Below are 18,429 nucleotides of genomic sequence, written 5' to 3'. Positions count from 1 at the left end.
ATATTGCAATCTCTTGCCCAGACCTAATCGGTCTAAAATACTGCAGCCAGGCTCACTTCTGATGAGATTCCACTGCCTGAATTTCATCATTGTTCAGAATCAGATCTAATCCCCATCTAATTTCTGTTTACATTGCTTAGGGAGTTAGAGTGCCAGTTCTTAGTTCTTCACTGATTATAAAACTCAAAAATTCTCTCAGTGAAGTATGGTCCTAGAAGCACCAACATTCACGTGCCAAATGAGTATTAAAGTCATGTGCCTGCTCTTATAGTGATCCTAGATTGTGATTTCACCATTCATACTGTCTGGTGGTCGTATGGACTTAAAGTACTCCTGCCCCTCTTCCTCTCTTTCAGTCATTCCTGACCTGCTTTTTTTTTTTTTTTTTTTCTTTTGGTTTGTTTTGGGTTGGGTTTTGGTTGGGTTTTTGGCCGTTTTTATCTTTGGAGAAAGGATTTTCAATGGCAGGACAAGTTCCCTCACCCAGTTCACATTCTATGAATGTTTCTGCTGGTAAGACAATGGATTGACAACACATAGCGAGAAGCAAGCAGAAATACTTCAGCTTGTTTCGTGAGCGAGTTAAACGGTTATCATTTTGATGAACACTTACTTACAAAACCATTACATCTGGGGACACGTTCCATACAGATTCCTACTGTTAGAGGTGTTTCTAGTTAGTATTTGAGCTTACTGCTCCATAAACCTGCATTTGTCCAGCACAGCATGCCATGTGTGCACAGCAACTGTATTGATTTGGAAAGCACGCCTGTGTGTAGCACAGGTACCAGCTGTGCAAAGAGCAGGTAATAAGTGCCCTCAGGGAAACACTTTCAGGTCCTGATGTGAACTTCTTGAAGCCAGTGTAAGGATTGTCACCAATGCTGCTTTGTCCTCAGTTGTGGCAGTTTTTAAAGCAGGCAGCTGGTACCTGATGCCGTGAGATCAGGGGCATTTCAAAACGCAGTTGGGACTTCTGTGCAGCATTCCCCTTCCTGCTGCCTTTTCTCCACCCCCGATACTTCAAGGGTTTATTTACCTAAGCATAACATTTCCCCTGGGTATAAAACGAAGCGGTACTTCCAAATTTAAGCAAGTGCCTAAGTTCAGCTCGATTCTGAGCCGCAGCACAGCTTCGGCTGTGGAAGCGTGCCTCCGTGCGGCTTCTCAGCCCTGCCAGCTGGGCAGGAGCAGCCCCTCTCCTTGTGGCGGAGAGGGGCTTAGCTCTGACCCTGCGCACTGCCCCGGAGGGGCTGAATCCCACCTCCCGATTCTGCCACCCTTCCCACGGCTTCTGCATCCCCCCCGGAGCTCCTCGCCTTGCCGGGGCCGTGCCGTCGGAGCCGGAGAAGCCGAGGCGAGGCGGGCTGCGGGCGGGGTCTGGCTGATGTAACAGGAAGCCCCGCTGGCTGCCTGCCGCCGCTCCCCGCTCCCCGTCCCCAGCTGAGCCGCTCCTGCCGCTGCCCGAGCAGCGCCGCGCTCCGCTGAGCGCCACTGCCCCGCAGCCAGCGGCACCAGCGGGCTGCCAGCCGCGGGGAGAGGAGGCGAGCCGAGGCAAAGCCAGCCAGAGCCCACCGGAGTTGAGCCTGGTGAGTACGCAGCGAAACGGTCCCGGTTTTTTACCTAAAACCGTTTTTTTTTTTTTTTTTTTCTGTGCCGACCCAAGGGATCCGGGTTTAGCCCTGTTGCGTGCTTTTCCCTGGGGTCTGCGGGGAGAAAGGGGTAGGAGGAAAAGCCACCTTCATTTGTAAGCGCTGCGCTGGTTTTGGAAGTAGTGGTGCTTTATAGATCCTGGAGGAAGTGATCAATGGTAAAGAGGGAGAAAGAGAGAGAAAAATACCCTAATCAGCACTTAAAGGATTCTGCCTAAAACCGTAATATTAGCTAACCAAATTTCTGTCGTTGCATCTGGAGAGAATTAGAGACATATGGGTTTGAAAAGGGTCCATGAGACTAATTCAATACAACTGGAGCTCTTTCAAGAGAGGACGAATTAGGTGATAAACTTGTTTAAATTTTCTTACTGAACATTCCTTTAATCTTATTGACGTTATTATACCGGAAAGAGATCATATTTGAGTTATTTCATAATTAGGTTTTGCGTTGTAATTACATGACTGAAAAGATGAAGCTCCTGTTTTGTCTGGGCTTCCTATTTGCTTGAGAAAAAGTTAGCTTGACTTTAGTGCTTGTGCATGTGCTGGGGTCTTACTGCTGAGATTTTTCCCACACGTACCAAACTGATTTATTGAGGGGTGGCTGTCTGCTATATCATTGCCTTGAGAAACTATTGGCCGGGGGGAAGAGTGTGGTTCTGTGCTTTCCAGTACAGAGTTAAGAGGGTCATGCCACTTCTTCATCTTTCCAAAGCTGATGCAGTACCGTCATTTTTTACAAGTCCGCTTTTGTTATTGTGACGATCCCTTTTGCTACATGTAGTCATTTGCCTGTCTGTGTAAGCAATGGATCTGCGGAATCAGGGAATCTTATTTCTGAAAGATAGTTAAGAAACAATGTAAGTTTTAAATCACACTTGGATTTGATCTGCAGTGATTCATTTAGTCATCCGTATATTTCTATAGGGGCTGAGATTGGAATAAAAATAGCTGAGTTTTTGTTGCTCTCTACCTTAAAGAGTCATGCCAAATGTGTTGGGGCCAGATTTTGCTCCTACAGTTGTGCAAATGACAAGTCTTTCCAGTCATATTGTGCATCCTGGGGATCTTGTCATTCATTTACCGTAATAATGTGTACAACAATTTAAAGCTGTTCAGACTGGTAATGTGCTAAAAGCCTGATTGTTGTGCTCTGAGGTCCTTTCAGTGGGTTGAAAGAAGACACGCTAGTTCTGGATAAATGTGAATGAGACCAGATTTGAATCTGTGTGTTTCCTTTCAAAATACCTGTGCTGCTACACTGTCTGAAATGCTCATCTAAAAGTAATGACTGGTATTTCCATGGTATTTATTTCTGCAATCTACGTATACTGTCAATAGCTTTGCTGCATCAAATCTCAAAATCTTTACCTAGCTTCAAAAATCTTCAGCACCAAAGGCACTTGGTGATACTAAATCAAACAAGATGGCACTCGAAGAAGAAAATGTTCATCTCGTTTTAATGATTGGTGCAGTAGGAACTATGGTCTTCAGAAGTATTTCAGCTAGATGATTAAAGTTCTTGTCTTATGCTCTTCTCAAGTAACTGGTTTAGGTTTTGGTGGCACTGCCTACATGTGAAGTGTTAGACATGTATGTATTCTGATGCCAGAATCCAAGTATTTGCAGACAAAGCAAAGACAATGACAGGGTGATGATGTTGAACAGTTTGACTGCGTGTTTTAGCGTGCAAAACTGAGTACCTGAATATATAGCTTGGTTTGCAAGTTCACGAGTTGCATTATGTCTGTCCTGTTCAAATGTTGCTGTACTCTGAATTCCTGATCAGCTGGAATCTTGCTCTTCATTAAGAAATGTAATGTTTGTCCCTTTGAATAGACTTTTCCTGATACAGGCACAATTGTTGAAATCCTGACCCGCTAAGAGCCAGTGGGAATTTTTCCTCTGACTGTCAAAGGGCAGGATATTCCTCAATGTGGGTATTTTTATTGAAGGGATTAGTTCATGTGGTTACAGACAGTATCCATCCAGTAACTGACGTACTGTGATCTATTGGCAGCTGTGCTTTTGATAACTTCCATCATTTTTGAATGCTCAATCTGTAAAACACAAATCTTCACGTCTTGTTCTTGGTGACTAGTGACTTACCTGGCTAAATAACAGGGTCTACTCGAGGAGAGCAGTATCGTTCTGCGGGCTATCTGAGTACTGTGATCCACCTTTAGACAAGGATACAGGTAAGAACAAAACCAAGGGAAGAAAAGCACTGATACATTTCTTTTGCCGCTAATATAATTACTTAGTTCTATGTTCTGTGCATTCCAGTAAATCGGCTTCTTCCAACAGCACTTCTAGCATGTGCAAGAGCTGGGTAGGACTGGGCCATCAAGAGTCTATGAAATCACACAGATAAAGGATTCGAACCAGTTCAGTCATTTGGAAGGAACTATTGTTATCAATATGTTTTTAATAACAAAATGTACACAGTGATACTTGAGAAGTATATATCTAATCACTCCTTTGGTCATTACTGGTCATAGCGTTAGCTATTATGAAGGAAACTGGTGGAATTTCTCCAGTGAGAGGTCCGAGTCTGAAGTTAGGAAACAAATAGAATTTCTCTTTAAGAAGTTGTTCCCATCTGTTCCCAACGTGTTTACAGTGTTCTTGATCTACTAGCAAAACTCCTTCTGTGCTTCTGATCAGCAGCCACTCCGACAGAGCACGTCCGCAGTACGGGCACTACCGCAGTGTTAGGGCCCCCTCTGTTGTGAAGGCGTCTGTAGCTCTGTCATTCGGTTTCAAATATCGGAGTTGCCTCAGCTGAGCTTTACGCTCACTTAGTTGCTCATGTAACTGTTGTAGCAAATTGTCAGAACTCTGGAGTTTACTATATCCTTATATTAATTTTTTATATTATTTTTTTATGTAAGTATGTGCAATATATCTATCTTGTGCCATTTTTTTTTCTTAATGTGCCAGCTAAAGAGGGAATATGCATGTTTTGAAGGAGACTTAGAAAGTAAGTCTTAAACCTTATTCTTCGTTTAGAAAGCTGTGAATCATGTCAGCTTTTTAAATTGAACACATTTGAATGTTGTTTTAATATTTAGAAGAAAAAGGAGAAAGCAAGCCTTTTTTTTTTCATTTTTTGTACTCATGTTGGCAATGCTAGTGTGTTGACAATATCAGCATAAAAATTAAAAGACATTCAGTGTAATGCATTGCACAAAGAGCAGCAGAAATTAGCCTGTTACTTAGTTTCAGGGAGAATTCCCCAGCCAGTGCAGTACAATGCAAGGTCTTCTTAATATGTTTATTTCCATTATTTTCTTTCAGCAGCATTTTTTTCTATTTGTTCTATTTTAGAACCAAGACAAAACTGGAAGGCTAAATTTTAGCATTTTCATTCAGTTTTGTTTTCACTATTATCTCTCATGCATATCTGCTTTGGTCTCCCAAGCTTGTTTATACTGTTTACATTTTCCCAGCAAAGTCATTCTTTTTCTGCCCTAGTTCTGTGCAAACACTTTCAATCATTGCTGCAGTCTATGCTGTCCAAAAGAGCAGAAATGATTTATTTAGAGTTGCTTTTCCTTGGAAAGATGCATTTGAAATCCATTTAAACAAATGTAATGCATTAAAAAAAGACTTTCCCTGAGAGTAGCGATGTATTCACTACAAGAAAAGGAAAACAGATTTTTTACTTGTATAACTTTGTATGTTTCTCGGACGCTGTTACCTTTTAATATAGCATAGATGTCACCCAAGGCTTTTGGGCAGTTTTGGCCACTATAAAGCTTTAGATGACAATTAGCATACTACTTGGATTAAAAAAAAAAAAAAAAAGTCAGTGTTGTATTTCTGGATTTATGCCTGGAGCATGCAGCCCTTTTTTAAAGAAAAAAAAAAAAAATAATCCCAAACAAAACGAGTGACAGAGTTCTGTTTAATGAAACCCGTACCAGTCACTGTGACTTCCCATGTAATGCCAAAGACAAGGAACTACACACTGTGATTAGTGAATTTTATTTTTTTCAAAGCTACTACTTCAAATACTGTGGTATACCAACAACTGCATTTAGGTGGAAGATAAAATTTTTAGGAACTAAAAAGGTATTGCTTTCAACATATTCTTTGATAATTCTGCGTTTGAAAAGTGTACACCCTTGATGCTTGGATGGGCATAAGGTGTCACTCTTTACATTGTACCTGAGGTTTTTGTGTCCCCTATTAGAGTGGTAAAATCTTAGAAATTCATTTGAATACATTTTGTTTTATTTTTAGAGTGACAATGCTGGTAGAGTTTCATTAAAGTAAAGCAAAAGATGTACTGAACAGATACTTGTTCTACACAAACTTATGTGTTTTAGGCTTTAGTTGTTGTGTGTGTTTTTTTCTTTGTTATTATTATTATCAGAAATGCATATAGTTTGTTTCCCCGTGTTGTTGTGCTCTGTAGTCCTTCCTAAATAGAAATGAAGAATATATGTGCATCAGGCATGAATAAGAGCTTTAGATGTCATACTGCTTTCCTCTATTGTTGCATTTATGTATTTATTTACTGTCCTAAATGTAGGAAAAAAGGGACTTTATACATTTTTTTTTTAAATTTTTAACAAAAGAACATGGCTTTGCACAGATTATCCTTAAATGTTCTGTATAACGGGGAGATCTGCCCTTTTGTTTCTGTTAGTGAAATCCAGCAGGTGTCACTCTGGGGATTAAGTAAGGAATGTTTCACAAGCAGATATAAACTTGTTTGGGAGATGACATACTGAATTTAAAAGCATTTATTCCAGTATATTTTTCCAGGATAATTTTTTTTTTTTCCCATGCCATTTTCATTTTTCAATATATTTTCTAAATTACATTATTTAACATGTGTATTAATCTTTCTGAGTATCTGTTTGAACTTGCGCAATGAAACATTAGGTCAGTGAGAAGTTGTACTCATAGGCGTCAAATTTGAAGCACGAAGAACTGGGAATTGGTTGAACATTGCCTTTATGATAGTAAAAAATGCTTTTTCATCTTCTCAAAAATTATTCTTTTTGTCAGTGGAAATTATAGTTGCACAAGTAATATGTTTATTTATTAAAGCAGTCTGCATATTGGTTTTTATTTAAATTCAAAAATTGATATTATGGGGTGGTTAATTATACAGAGTTTCATAGTAATCATATTTGGAGAAGAGAAACATTTTCACAGTGCACCAAGTTGCTAGTATAAGAAAGCCAAAGATGTATTTTTTGTAATGAAAATAAGGGTTTATTTGTTGATTCTACAAAGTGTTCCTCTAGAAAGCAGAATAACGTGTTTATTGCATTTTTGTGGACTTTAACCTAAGTGCATAACTCAGTAGTCTGTGGAGTCCATATTGTATGGAATAGGAACATAATTGTTATGAACTTGTGGGTTTCTAGAGGGAATCCTTGCTTATTTCCTGTACTGTGTTAATGCCTTCTTGTACTGAGACAAATACCTCAGCAGGCAGCTTTGGAAGGCGATGCACGTGTCTCTTTTCAACTAGAAAGAAGCTGGATTTCATAAATACATGCATGTATACATACATACATACATGTGTATATATATGCATAGTGCAATATATATATTTTACGCTTTTTTTAAAAAATAAAAAATCAGTTATAGGACTTATAACTTCAGGCCTCTTTAAACAATTCGGTTTCCTTTCTCTCACTTCTTTCTCCTGTTTAAGCCCCCATCCTGTTCCGTTTTTTATTCTATTCCACTTCCTTTCCTGTGATGACTCTGAATGAGTCACTTTGCCAGGCATTAAGAATGTGGCTTGACAATATTTCCAACAGCTTATCCTACATTGGCTCATGCAGATGAAATTAACCTCTGCCTTATCCTTCCTTTCAAAGAGAAATGTCTGTCTTCACGCGTCTAGTTTCTTGGAAGGGGAAGGCGGGGGTGAGAACCCTTTCCATAAATGACTGTGTATTGAAATTCATAGTCCTGTTCCTTGAAAAGCTGTTCTTAAGAACAACAGATGTGTGTGCTATAGCTGACTAGCGAGATTGGTAACCTTTTTTTAAATTGATTTAGTATTCTGTTGGGAAAAAGTCAGTTTAAACAAGTTCAGGAAAGCCAAAATTAAGGCTCTTTCCTGATGGCTGTCCAACTGCTCTCTGCATGGACGCTACTCTGCGTTCTCTATTTTTTTTAATAAATTGTGTTGTTTATTGCATCATAATACATTGAAGGCCACCATGATTGTGCTTTTTTGTATGTGGCTAGCAGCAATCGGAAAAACCACATACTTAACACTAAGTGAGTACTTAGTCACTGAGCTAAATTGTAGCCTTTCTTGTGGTTACTTGAATGCCAGTGCAGTTGGTTTTTTTGGGGTAATTGCATTTTTTTTCACCTCTCTGGTGGTATTTTGTTTTTGTTGTGTTTTTTGTTTGTTTGTTTTTTAATTCTGTTTTGGAAGGAGTGTGTAAAGAAGCTTTATTTTTTTTTTTCAAGTTTTCTGATCAGTTAGTCGTATCTGTGCATCAGGAAATAAAAATCTTTGTGGTGAAAACAAACAAGGAAAAGTGTAGTCCTAGAGAAGAGTAACTTTGGAAACCAATGAGTGCATGTAAGTAGCAACTCCCAGCAAGTTAAACGCTGCTATTGCAGTGTTCTAATTGCCCGCAGAGCTGCCAAATCTGCAGTAGCTGGAAGATCAAACAATTCTGTCGGGAGTACAATTAATGGTATTCATTTATATTCATTTAAATTCATACTCGATTTCTCATAGTGGAAATGCTTAATTTCTGACTAAAGAAGGTGGTTTGAGCAGTCTTCGGATCTTGACAGTGTTGTTCTTAAAGTGACTGCAGAGATCACAGCCCTGTCTTACAGGAGCCTTATGTTGTCCCCTGCATTCTGGATGCACTATCTCAGCATTTGCAGGGTTCATAGGAAACTACGTAGAAAAACATAATTCAGATGTTTTTAACCTTTCAATGTGAACCATTGTGGCAGCTGCTGGGCTTGCACCTTTCCCTGCTCCCCCCCTCCAAATGTTTCAGAAGAGATTGTAAAAATCACGTTTCTTCTGTAGAGCAGATCCCTCTTCTAAAAACTATGCATGCAATCCAAGGGCAGAATTCAGCCTATGTAGTTTAACTGGGCACTTTTTTATTTAGAGCTACAGAGATAACATGGTCTGCTGACATGCTAAGCTTTTCTCAGAGTCACATTACAGCCCATGAAGGACATGGCAGTATTTCAGGGTTTGGAAGGATGGCAAAATTCTTGCACCATCTCTGTGGGGGCACTGGGGCACCAGAGCATGTCAATGTACGCTGCCTTCTATAAGATTAAGTGTACACAGTCAGGGGGAAGTCAGCACCAAAATAACCCAGATTGATAGCTGATTTTAGGGCTCAGTTGCAATAAGCTCTCTAAACCTGACTAGACAAGGGGAGAAGAGATACTTCTGAAATGTGTTTTATCCACTGAAGACAAAATGGCATGATAGACAGTTACCTGTTGTAACTCAGCCTCCTCAGGGAATGTACATTTGCCAAACCAAAATGTTCAAAAACAGCATGGAGGATTGGCTTAAGAAGTCCCACAGAAGTTTTTATTTTCTATTCTTTTTACAATTTCTTTAGCCTGTTTCCTGGATTTCCAAGCTTTTATAATAAGCTCCTGTAATCTTACACCTTCATAGCTTTGAAACAGAACAGTTGTCCAGCTCTGAAGCCTAAGATTCTCAGCCTTCCTTGAGCACTAAGTAACAGTAAAATAATAAAATCTCATAGCAAGGAAGATAAAATGATGGAAGGAAAGAAAATTGCACTCACGCACAAATATATCTGAATTAATCAGAATGTGGTTCCTGTAGGAAAGTAAACTGTGAACAAATCAGTAAATGGAATGATGTTATCTTCAGTGTGACCTCCTACCTGCAGAGAGAAAGCTGAGCCAGGTGTCCACGCCTTTTCTTTATCTACATTGTCATTTGAAAAAACTAAAAGATTCCTTCAGATGGTGAGAAATCTGTGTTTGCAGTTACGTGTATGAGAGGAATTAGCAGTAGGATTGCTAAATTAATCGTCTATTCGTTATTTTAATTTGGCACCAAAAGCAGGTGTACAGTACATGAGAGAGTTAAGATGCCAGTAACTGTTGTGGTAAGCTAGCTCCTAGTTTTTCACACAGTGAAGGTGAAACATCCAGTTGCCACATGTAGAGGACTCTTACTATCACGTCTCTTCTTCATCTATGCAAGGGAAGGAATCTTCCTATTTTTGCTACTGTGCTGGTTTTGTTGTTTTGTAAGGCTCCATATCTAGCTAACAGACCATTCAAAACTTGTCTCAGTTTGCCAGGGTCTTTTTCTCACCTCAGTTATGGGCTGTGATTTGTGCACGTGCGATTCAACATTACTTTGGTTCCTTTGCTGCCATGCATCCGCAATTAAAAAAAATTGCTGAATGAGAGTAATAGAGAGGAACAATGGACTATTACAGGATGTTCAAGACAGGGTCATTACAGTGTGTTTTCTTGCTCAATCCTGTTATGAGCAAGCTTTGTATTTACCAGCTTGCTTCATTTGTCAGCACCGTATCATTAGTATGGTAAGGGTACAAACTGCCCATATTCTAAGTTCAATTTGATAAAATAAAATTTTATCTAATACCTCTGTAGGAAGTGGCTTTTCAGGGTTCATAATAAGTATATATACATGGCAAGTATTCAGTATTTATTTGTCATCATTAGTAATGACAAGTAGGGTGGATAAAGTAATAAGAAGAGCCAGGAAATGCTTCACTATCAAATGGCAAATTAGTTCTAGTGTATTTAGCAAAATGAAGTTGCAGAAGCTTATGATGAGCTGTAGAATTTAAAAGTCCCAAAAATCTTTTAAAAACAAATGTTTTGCTTTTGAAGTTTGAAAACAGCTCATTTACAGTACTGTTTTTTTGACATATAGAAGATTTTTCAGTCATTTTCAACATTTGGTATCCATAGGGTTAGTCTGTTGTAAAAGGTGAAGGTAAGAAGTAGCAACTATAGGGCCTTTCAAGCAACCGTGGACAGTTTATGTCATGTGTAATTAAATTCACACTTCTCCAATTGAAGGACACCCACAAATTGTCACAGTTGCAAATATTTAAAGAAAGTGTCAAGCTAATGTGAAATAAGGAGATCAAGTGAGAGGATTCAGTCAAATCTGGGAGGACACAAAATTGGAATTGGGATCCAGGGATTAGTAGAGTAGATTAGTAACCAGTCCACGGGGATTTGGGATGCTGATGAAAACTGCATGTTTTCAGCGTTGTATGAGAATGTCTTAGTCTTTAATCAAGACGTGTCTTTTTCTTAGATGTGAAAATGATTTTTGGAATAAACACAACCTAATTTGGAATAGCCGTGTAATAGAGTCTATGGAATGGAAAACTAAGGGTACTGTAGGTCAAGTTTTGAGGTTAGCAGAACTGTGAAGGGAAGTCTGTCTGGCAGCAAAATTTCTTACAGCAAATCTCAGTGCTGCTTTCTCTTGCACAGACCCTTTCTGCATGCAAGGACAAGGGGGTGGAAGAATCAGCCACTACATGTATATCTATATGAGTCTGGTTCTTGCAGAATAAGAGACATATTAACTGATGTGAAGTGTCAGTGGATGAGATTTGAATTAATGCTGCACATCAGAAGCTTTTCCAAACTGTACAGCTTTTGTCCAGCTGGACAAATGGCTCACTGGAAGTGTTAGAGACGAACTGTTTTCCTTCGGCTCTCTGGCTCCATTTGGATTTTGAATATTCGGTCCTTCAAAATCCTTCAAGTCACAAGTAGAATACTTATACAGTTCCATGTACTTAGTGGAACTATATGGGTAAGATGCAGAGCACAAAAAAAGAAAAGGCCTAGGGCTTGTAAAGTCATCAGCAATTTGAAGGGAGTTATAGATAGGGGGGAAAAAAAAAAAAGCTAATGACTGGCAAGAAAGCTTCAAAGAGAAAGTATGTGTGGAAGAAAATGTCTGCTGGCCTCTGGGTCCATGGTACCACTAATTTTGAAAGGTGAGCCACAGTGGGTACTGAGTAATTTCTTCCTACACCCAATGTTATTATCTGTTTAACAAAGAATATGAATATATCACTTGGCAGAGGAAGGAGAATGTACATTACTTAATGTAAAAATGAAACAACCAATTAATGCTAATTAACAATATTTCAGTGACAGCACAGTAGTTAATGTGTTTCTCCTGAAAATAATCTTACATGCCTGTAAGCAAGCAGTATTTTGAATAGAAATATATCCAAGAAATGTACATGGACTTTCAGAATCTATTTGGGACTTTCTGAAAGGAACACTTAAATGCACTTAGAGCATTGAACATGTGAAAAGGATTACATACGATGTTGTTTGCTTGTTATTTTTCTTTCTGGGTTTTCTTAGAGAGTGACCAGTTGATTAATTAGGTGTATGTCATCTCACTAAGAAAGGGACCACAAAAGTAGTTAAAAAAAGATTTCTGTTGGTTTGCTTTCCCTGTGGGGTTCCTCATTGTTGAAAATCTCTCTCTTGACTTGTTCCCCAAAACAGAGAGATGGAAACAGCTATCACGTTCCTACTAGGCTTCTAGCTCGTGCTGTAACAACCTGGGATCTAGAAATCACTGAGTCATACCAAGGTGCCCAAGGGGACAGTGTTCGTTGTGTCATAGATATCAGAGTTACATGATTTCAGTGGAGATAAAAGGAATGTACTTCCACAGAGAGTAATATTCAGAAAATATAAAAAACGTTGGCCTTCCTTATCAAAAGTGATTAAAAAAAAAATTAAAGAGTCATCAGAAATTTTCTGGCAATGATTGTTTGTTTTCAGATTGGTTCTACTTTTGGAGATTAGTTTTATACATAACATGGAAAAGGCTTTTATATAGGATTATGTTTACTGTTTCAGTTATTTTAAATAATAATAATAATAAAAATAATAGTGGGCCTAGACTGTAAGCATACTCAAGTAGAGTATGAATGATTTCCAGTCCCACAGAGGGGGATGAACCTCAGCTTGTCACAGAGGGACAGTTGTTTCCTGATATTGGGAACTTGGTTAACAACTTCCAGTGTTTGAAGATGCCATGGGTCATACAGATTCTGTGTGTTTGCAGCCTTTGGACTTAACAGGAAGGTCACCAAGTTATCGGGCAACTGCTGTCTGTTTGAAGAGATTCAAATGCCTTTCCTGCCCTGCTGTTGGGGTCCCTCAGCTTTCAAAGAGAAAACAGTGCTGCCCCTGTAAGTTTGCCGCTATCCAGACCTTGTCTTCTAGCTAAAAACAGCAAAGGAGAAGGTAAACTTCACTTTTATTTCATTCTCATTTCCTTTGTTTTCCATTTGATTCCACAGATTTTGTTTTCATCTAGCATAGTCTCTGTGGAGCAAGTAAATACGTCTTGGCTCCATTTTTTTCCTTTTTCTGTGCTCTGAGAGTCTTAGACTGCTGCCTCCCCAAATCTTTAGAATAAGGATTCTCACTTATCTGCAACTCTCTGAAAAAACTTACTGTGTTTTCCACCCATAACGTGAAAGTATATATTGTAATAAAACAGAACATAGAGTAATCCTTCTCCACCAAACCTATATGGACAGCGCAAAGGGTCGTTAAGCCAGAAACCACTTTCTTCCAGTAGATTTTTTGATTTACTTTATCCTGATAGCATGACAGCATGGTTATCAGAAGACCTATTTCCAGGTTGCATGCCTTTTGAAGAACTACAAGATACAGATCTGGAAATGTTAGTTATGTGGTCAACTGCAGGGATGTAACTACCTCTTTTTCTGTAGCCAGCCTTGAGGGATAATTAATACAAAATTGGGTGGTTTTGTTTTGTTTCATTCAAAATGTAGCGAGCATATTATCATTGTTACTGTTAGAAGATCCCTTTTCACAGCATTTGAGTGAATTAACATTTTTTTTCTTGTTTTGTTTAAGAAAGGTAATCTTTGCAACAACATCCTGTTTTATTTACCAGTCATATCTGTAAGCTGCAGGAATCCTGTGTGTGATATCACAACACAGTGCTCAAGAACGGGGACAAAAATCCTTGATGTTTATTAGAAAACCATTTGGTAACAAAACAAGTAGAAACAAGACTACTGCCAGGTGTGGTTTATTGTAAATAACATCAACAAATATGTTTTCAAAACTAGAAAGTGATTCAGATGAAATCAGTCTTCTCTTGCTTTCTCCAAAACCCAAGCTGTACCCTATTGCACATTGGTGAGGAACAGGGAAAGAGAATTGTATTGCTGATCACTCTTTGAAGTTCACACGCCTCTGCAGTTCCTACTCTTTTGCTGGAGTTGGAATCAAAGAACAAAAATATTATGGAAAAAGGCTGCTCTTGCATTATTTCTGGCAGGCTTATAACCTGGGAGTATCTAAAATATCATGAGAAAGCATGTTCTCATGAGATTCCTTTCCAAATTTCCAGACCCACAAATCTGGAACATTATCCAAAAAAAGTGGATACAACTGTATAGTTACAGCAGAACTTGTGGTTGGGGTTTGGTGTTTTTGGTGTTTTTGTGTGTGTGCTGTTTTTTTCTCTTTCTCAGTACTTCCCTTGTCACTTTTTTCTTTCATAATTTTAGCTATTTCCTATTCTTTCCCTCTTGTCTTCTCAATAAAATAGCTATGCAAGAATTTCCTTTGTCTCTTTCTCATGTTCATGTTTTTAATAAGCAATTGATCATTCTCTGTTCTAATAAAAATAGGTGTCATTTTTGATGAGCAACACTCTGTTAATTTCATGTGAAGTTTGGCAGCGTTGCAGTCCACTTGCAGAATGAACTCTCTCTTCGTATTTATTTTCTCTGAATCACTACTGAAGGTTGACCCAAGGTAGTGGGTAGCTACTGTTTAAGAAAAGATTTTTTTATGTGCTTAGTTTCAGATAGATTTAATACTGAATTTGCATGTTATTAATATATCAAATTCTCTTTACTAACAAGTCTTTGCTAAGTTTTAATGTTTCATAGTTTTAGACAATCAACTACTTTGCTCAAATATTACTGTAGAAGTATAATACATGCAGAAATAACATTAGAAAATGCCAGTATGAATGTAGTGCCCACCGTGAGCTAACAGCTATTTTGCTAGATGGTGTAGGTGATGCAGTTGTCAGTGTTATTGCTGTGTTAGTATTCATCAGTAATTAACTCTATTGGTTAAACAAGAGCACTCAGAGACCATGTTATCATTCTAGCAGAACCCTGCCAAGCAGCTGGTGCTATTTCTTGTTTATGTTTTCAAGGAAGTAGGATTGAGCTTGCTGGAACAGTTTCTCATCTCTCACTGATAAAAATCAGTAAACTTTAATCATTGAAAGAACAACACTTTTGACACACAAAATATATGTTCTGCAATGCTAAGTCCTATTAATAGTTCATTAATTCTATAATAGGCAAACTAGTAAGATAAGTACGGTATAAATGTTATTTATGACATTAGCATCCGTAGTCTCCTAAAATACAGGCTGATGATTACTTATGCTTAGATCAATTTGTTTTTTAGGATGAAAAATTATTTCCTAGTGTGATGAATATGAGGGGGAAAAAAAATGGTCAGCATGACTTGCGACAAAAAATGTATGAGTGCTGTTTTATAATTTATCTTCACTTAGCTATATGTGTTTTCGTGGGCAAAGTGTACTTCTGTAGCACCTATGTGCTGTTGCAGCTGCTCCAAGGAACTATTTGCATATCGGAGTAATGTTCCCCAAATTCCTCTGTTAGGTGAAAGACTTATGAAAGTATATTCACTATATTCACTGTGAGTAAGGAAGGGAACATCCAGCTCTTGGTAGATTGCTAGTGGTTTTTGCACTGTGCAGACCTGTTTTAACATTTTTGTGTCATCCTCAGTTCAGGAAACAATAATAAATTTTGTTTCAAAATTGTAGTTATTAGATAAATTACTGTGCCCATGTGTACTCTGTTAAGAATAGGGAGAAACCTTCTTGCTCTTGGAAAAACATTAACTATACAGAAGCCAACACAGCTTAGCCAGCTATGCTGTTACTTATTTGATGCACTAAATATGTTCATCGGTTCCTTGGGCTTGGGCTTCATACTTGGGCTTCAGCCTCAGCACCCTCCCATGCCACCTAGCATAATACAGAATCTTTCTGTCCACTTGATGTGCAGATTTGCTACAGTAAAAACAACATAATGAAAACCTTGTGCCTCCAAAGTAAGTCATGTCAGAGAAGACTTGCTGCTAATGGTTTTTTCTTAGGGATCAGCTGGTTTAGGTATGTGCAATACATGGTTTATGTATTTGCAAGAAATTTCATTTTTATTTGGCTTTGCTCTTAATTTGTGAATCAGTTCCTGGCTATTGCACCAAAGTGAATAAGTAGCTTAGTTTTCATAAATTTTAGGTGTCAGATAACTCTTATAACACAGGGACTAGAAATTTACTGGCTTAAGCAGTTTCATAATGCTGATGGTCTTAGTATTCATACCATATATTCTATGTATATTAGTACAATGCAACTGTAGCTGTATCTTGAGAAATGCTATAAAACTGCCAAACATGCGAAGGCTCCAGTAGACTAAAGAAAATGTGCAAGTTTGTTTACACGTACTGGGACCGAGCTCCCACCCTCACCTTTCCTCCAATCCTGATGATTTTTTTTCTTAGGTTTTTAGAAGTTTGGCTCCATAATAAATTGCTCATAAGACCAATTAATGTTGTGTGGAAACAGATGTTTTTGATTTGCTAGCAGTGACATGTTGTTTTCAGGGATCGGAATATCACAGGGCTGTTGCATTTTTGTAATGCCTCATGAGCTTTTCATTTATTTTAGACACTTAAAGCTATTTCACAGGTATAATTAAGCTGGAACCTTTACACTCTAAATGGAGGATTTCTCGTCTTTAATCAGATCTAGGCCACTGAGCTTTAGTGTCCTTCTTTTGGCTTCTGTCCGTACCCTGCACACAGTGCTTGTTGAAGTGGAAAAAGAAGTTTGCTTCACTTTAAGGAACTGAATTTATTTTTGCAATGTTTTGCATTTAAAAAAAAAAAAAAAAAAGGCAATTTATCCTTGATGGTCTCAGGAACTTACTTATTACTCTGAAGCTCACGTACCTTTATCTGACTACAGATTTAGTTAACAATGATAGTATATTATTATCCAGACATTTGAAAAAGCCAGTGACTGAAAGCACTTGAAGGAAAGATCTTTTGTGTTTGTGCAAGCTATATTCTGGGCTATATAAAGTAACATAGTATTTTTTATAATTATCAGCTATTAACTGTGTTGACTTCCTTTTCCTCCTGGAATTAGCACAGAAAGGAAAGCATGTTTGTGTTTTGTTTAAAGCCTCGAACAACAACAGCTCCCTAACTTTATTTTTATATTTCTAAAGTTTACTTGATCATAAGTGACATAGGTCATCATGACAAAACGCATGTTTGCCAGCTAGACAGTAAGCTTTTTAACACTCTACAGCTTTTGTCCTCCAAGGACAGTAATAAAACCTGTGTACAGTGACCATTTGGGTGTCTTGCATTATTCAGGACAGGATAAGTTCTCACCAGCTACTCTAATCTTGCTCCTTTCTACACTAAGATGAGAAGAGAATTAGACCAATTATGTCATCATTTAGTATTCTACATTTTAATCATCTTTGACACCCTCAGCATGGTAGTTACGCTTCAAAGACTGTTTTCCTTTGTGATGGCATTAAGGGCCAGTGGAGCATAGGGAAGAGTAAAAGAAATATAGTCAGAGTTTCTGTAGTGAAGAAGCTTTGCAAGGAAGAGTCATAATCGCACCCAGGTTTCTCCTGAGCCAAGAGAGCTGACAACCCACAGAAGCACTTGAGGGGAGTAGCAATGAAGAAATGACAACATTGAGCAGCGGATTCTGAATGTCTAATCAAGCTGGGAGGAGAGAAATAGCACAGGGAGAATCCTAAGTGTGTGAAGACTCACATTTGTAGTTGTCTCAACATGTCTTTCTCTGCAGTTAAATCAAAAGACCCCAATCAAAATTAACTGTCTGATATACCAAAAATGACAGGACTTATAAACACGTTTTCACAGTTCTAAAGAGCTCTCAGCTCAGTTGAGGGGAAATAAATTGTTGAGTGTTAACACTTGCCTTTAGAAATCTCAGATTTTTATAACTTAAGTAGCTCATCTTTCTTACTTCCATAGTTTTTAGTAGAAATAAGAAATAATGTGCAAAACTAAGTTATTGAAGCATTGCAGCCCTTGCGATAAATGTAACTAATGCAGCAAAAACACACCTTTGAAGAACAAAATTCTCAAATCTATAGCTCAGATAACAGTTTTCTGCAATAATTCCTTAGTTATCCCCATAGGATGTGGTAGCTGCAGCTAGAATGAAGAATCTAACAAACCTTAGGATATAGCAGCAAGTACGTCATAACCACTTCTGCCAAGAAACTAATCCAAATCCCACAGTGATCAGCTCCACCTATGTCACAGTCCTGTTGGAGGGAAAGGATGTTGCTTAGAAAAATGCACTTGAGCCATTTTATGATAGAAGACATTGAAGATATATAGCTTCTCAATGAGGTTTTAATATAAATCAGGTGCTATTAAAAAAAAATAATAATTATTTTTGTCTTTAAGCCTAGAGCAGGTTATCATAAAGAAATTTTCGTGTTATACTAGTAAGATGTGAAATGCAAGTGATATGGGAGTGATGTATGAAATAGTCTTTTTACAGCCATGGTTATTTGTTCGTTCCCAAGGAATACATGGGAACTACACAGTAGGATTTTTATAGAGGTCTACT

At 38.2% G+C, this 18,429-nt stretch overlaps 1 protein-coding gene across 3 annotated transcripts in view; it reads left to right on the top strand.

Moving 5' to 3' along the window:
- The first annotated feature begins 1,062 nt into the window (after positions 1-1,062).
- CALCRL (calcitonin receptor like receptor) overlaps positions 1,063-18,429 on the top strand; it is a 62,056-nt gene continuing 44,689 nt past the window's right edge. The window contains exons 1-2 of one of the 3 annotated variants that reach the window (XM_083842912.1): positions 1,432-1,589; positions 12,760-12,941. The gene's annotated coding sequence lies outside the window, so the exon portion shown is untranslated. Of the gene's footprint in view, positions 1,590-2,029; positions 3,854-12,759; positions 12,942-18,429 lie in introns of those variants that run through there. The other 2 variants (XM_083842911.1, XM_083842913.1) reach the window with 2 other exon arrangements.

The sequence above is a fragment of the Anser anser genome (genome assembly GCF_964211835.1).
Source record: "Anser anser genome assembly, chromosome: 6".
Taxonomy (NCBI): domain Eukaryota; kingdom Metazoa; phylum Chordata; class Aves; order Anseriformes; family Anatidae; genus Anser; species Anser anser.
Note: the sequence above shows the minus strand (reverse complement) of the source record. Positions and strands in the feature narration are given on the sequence as shown.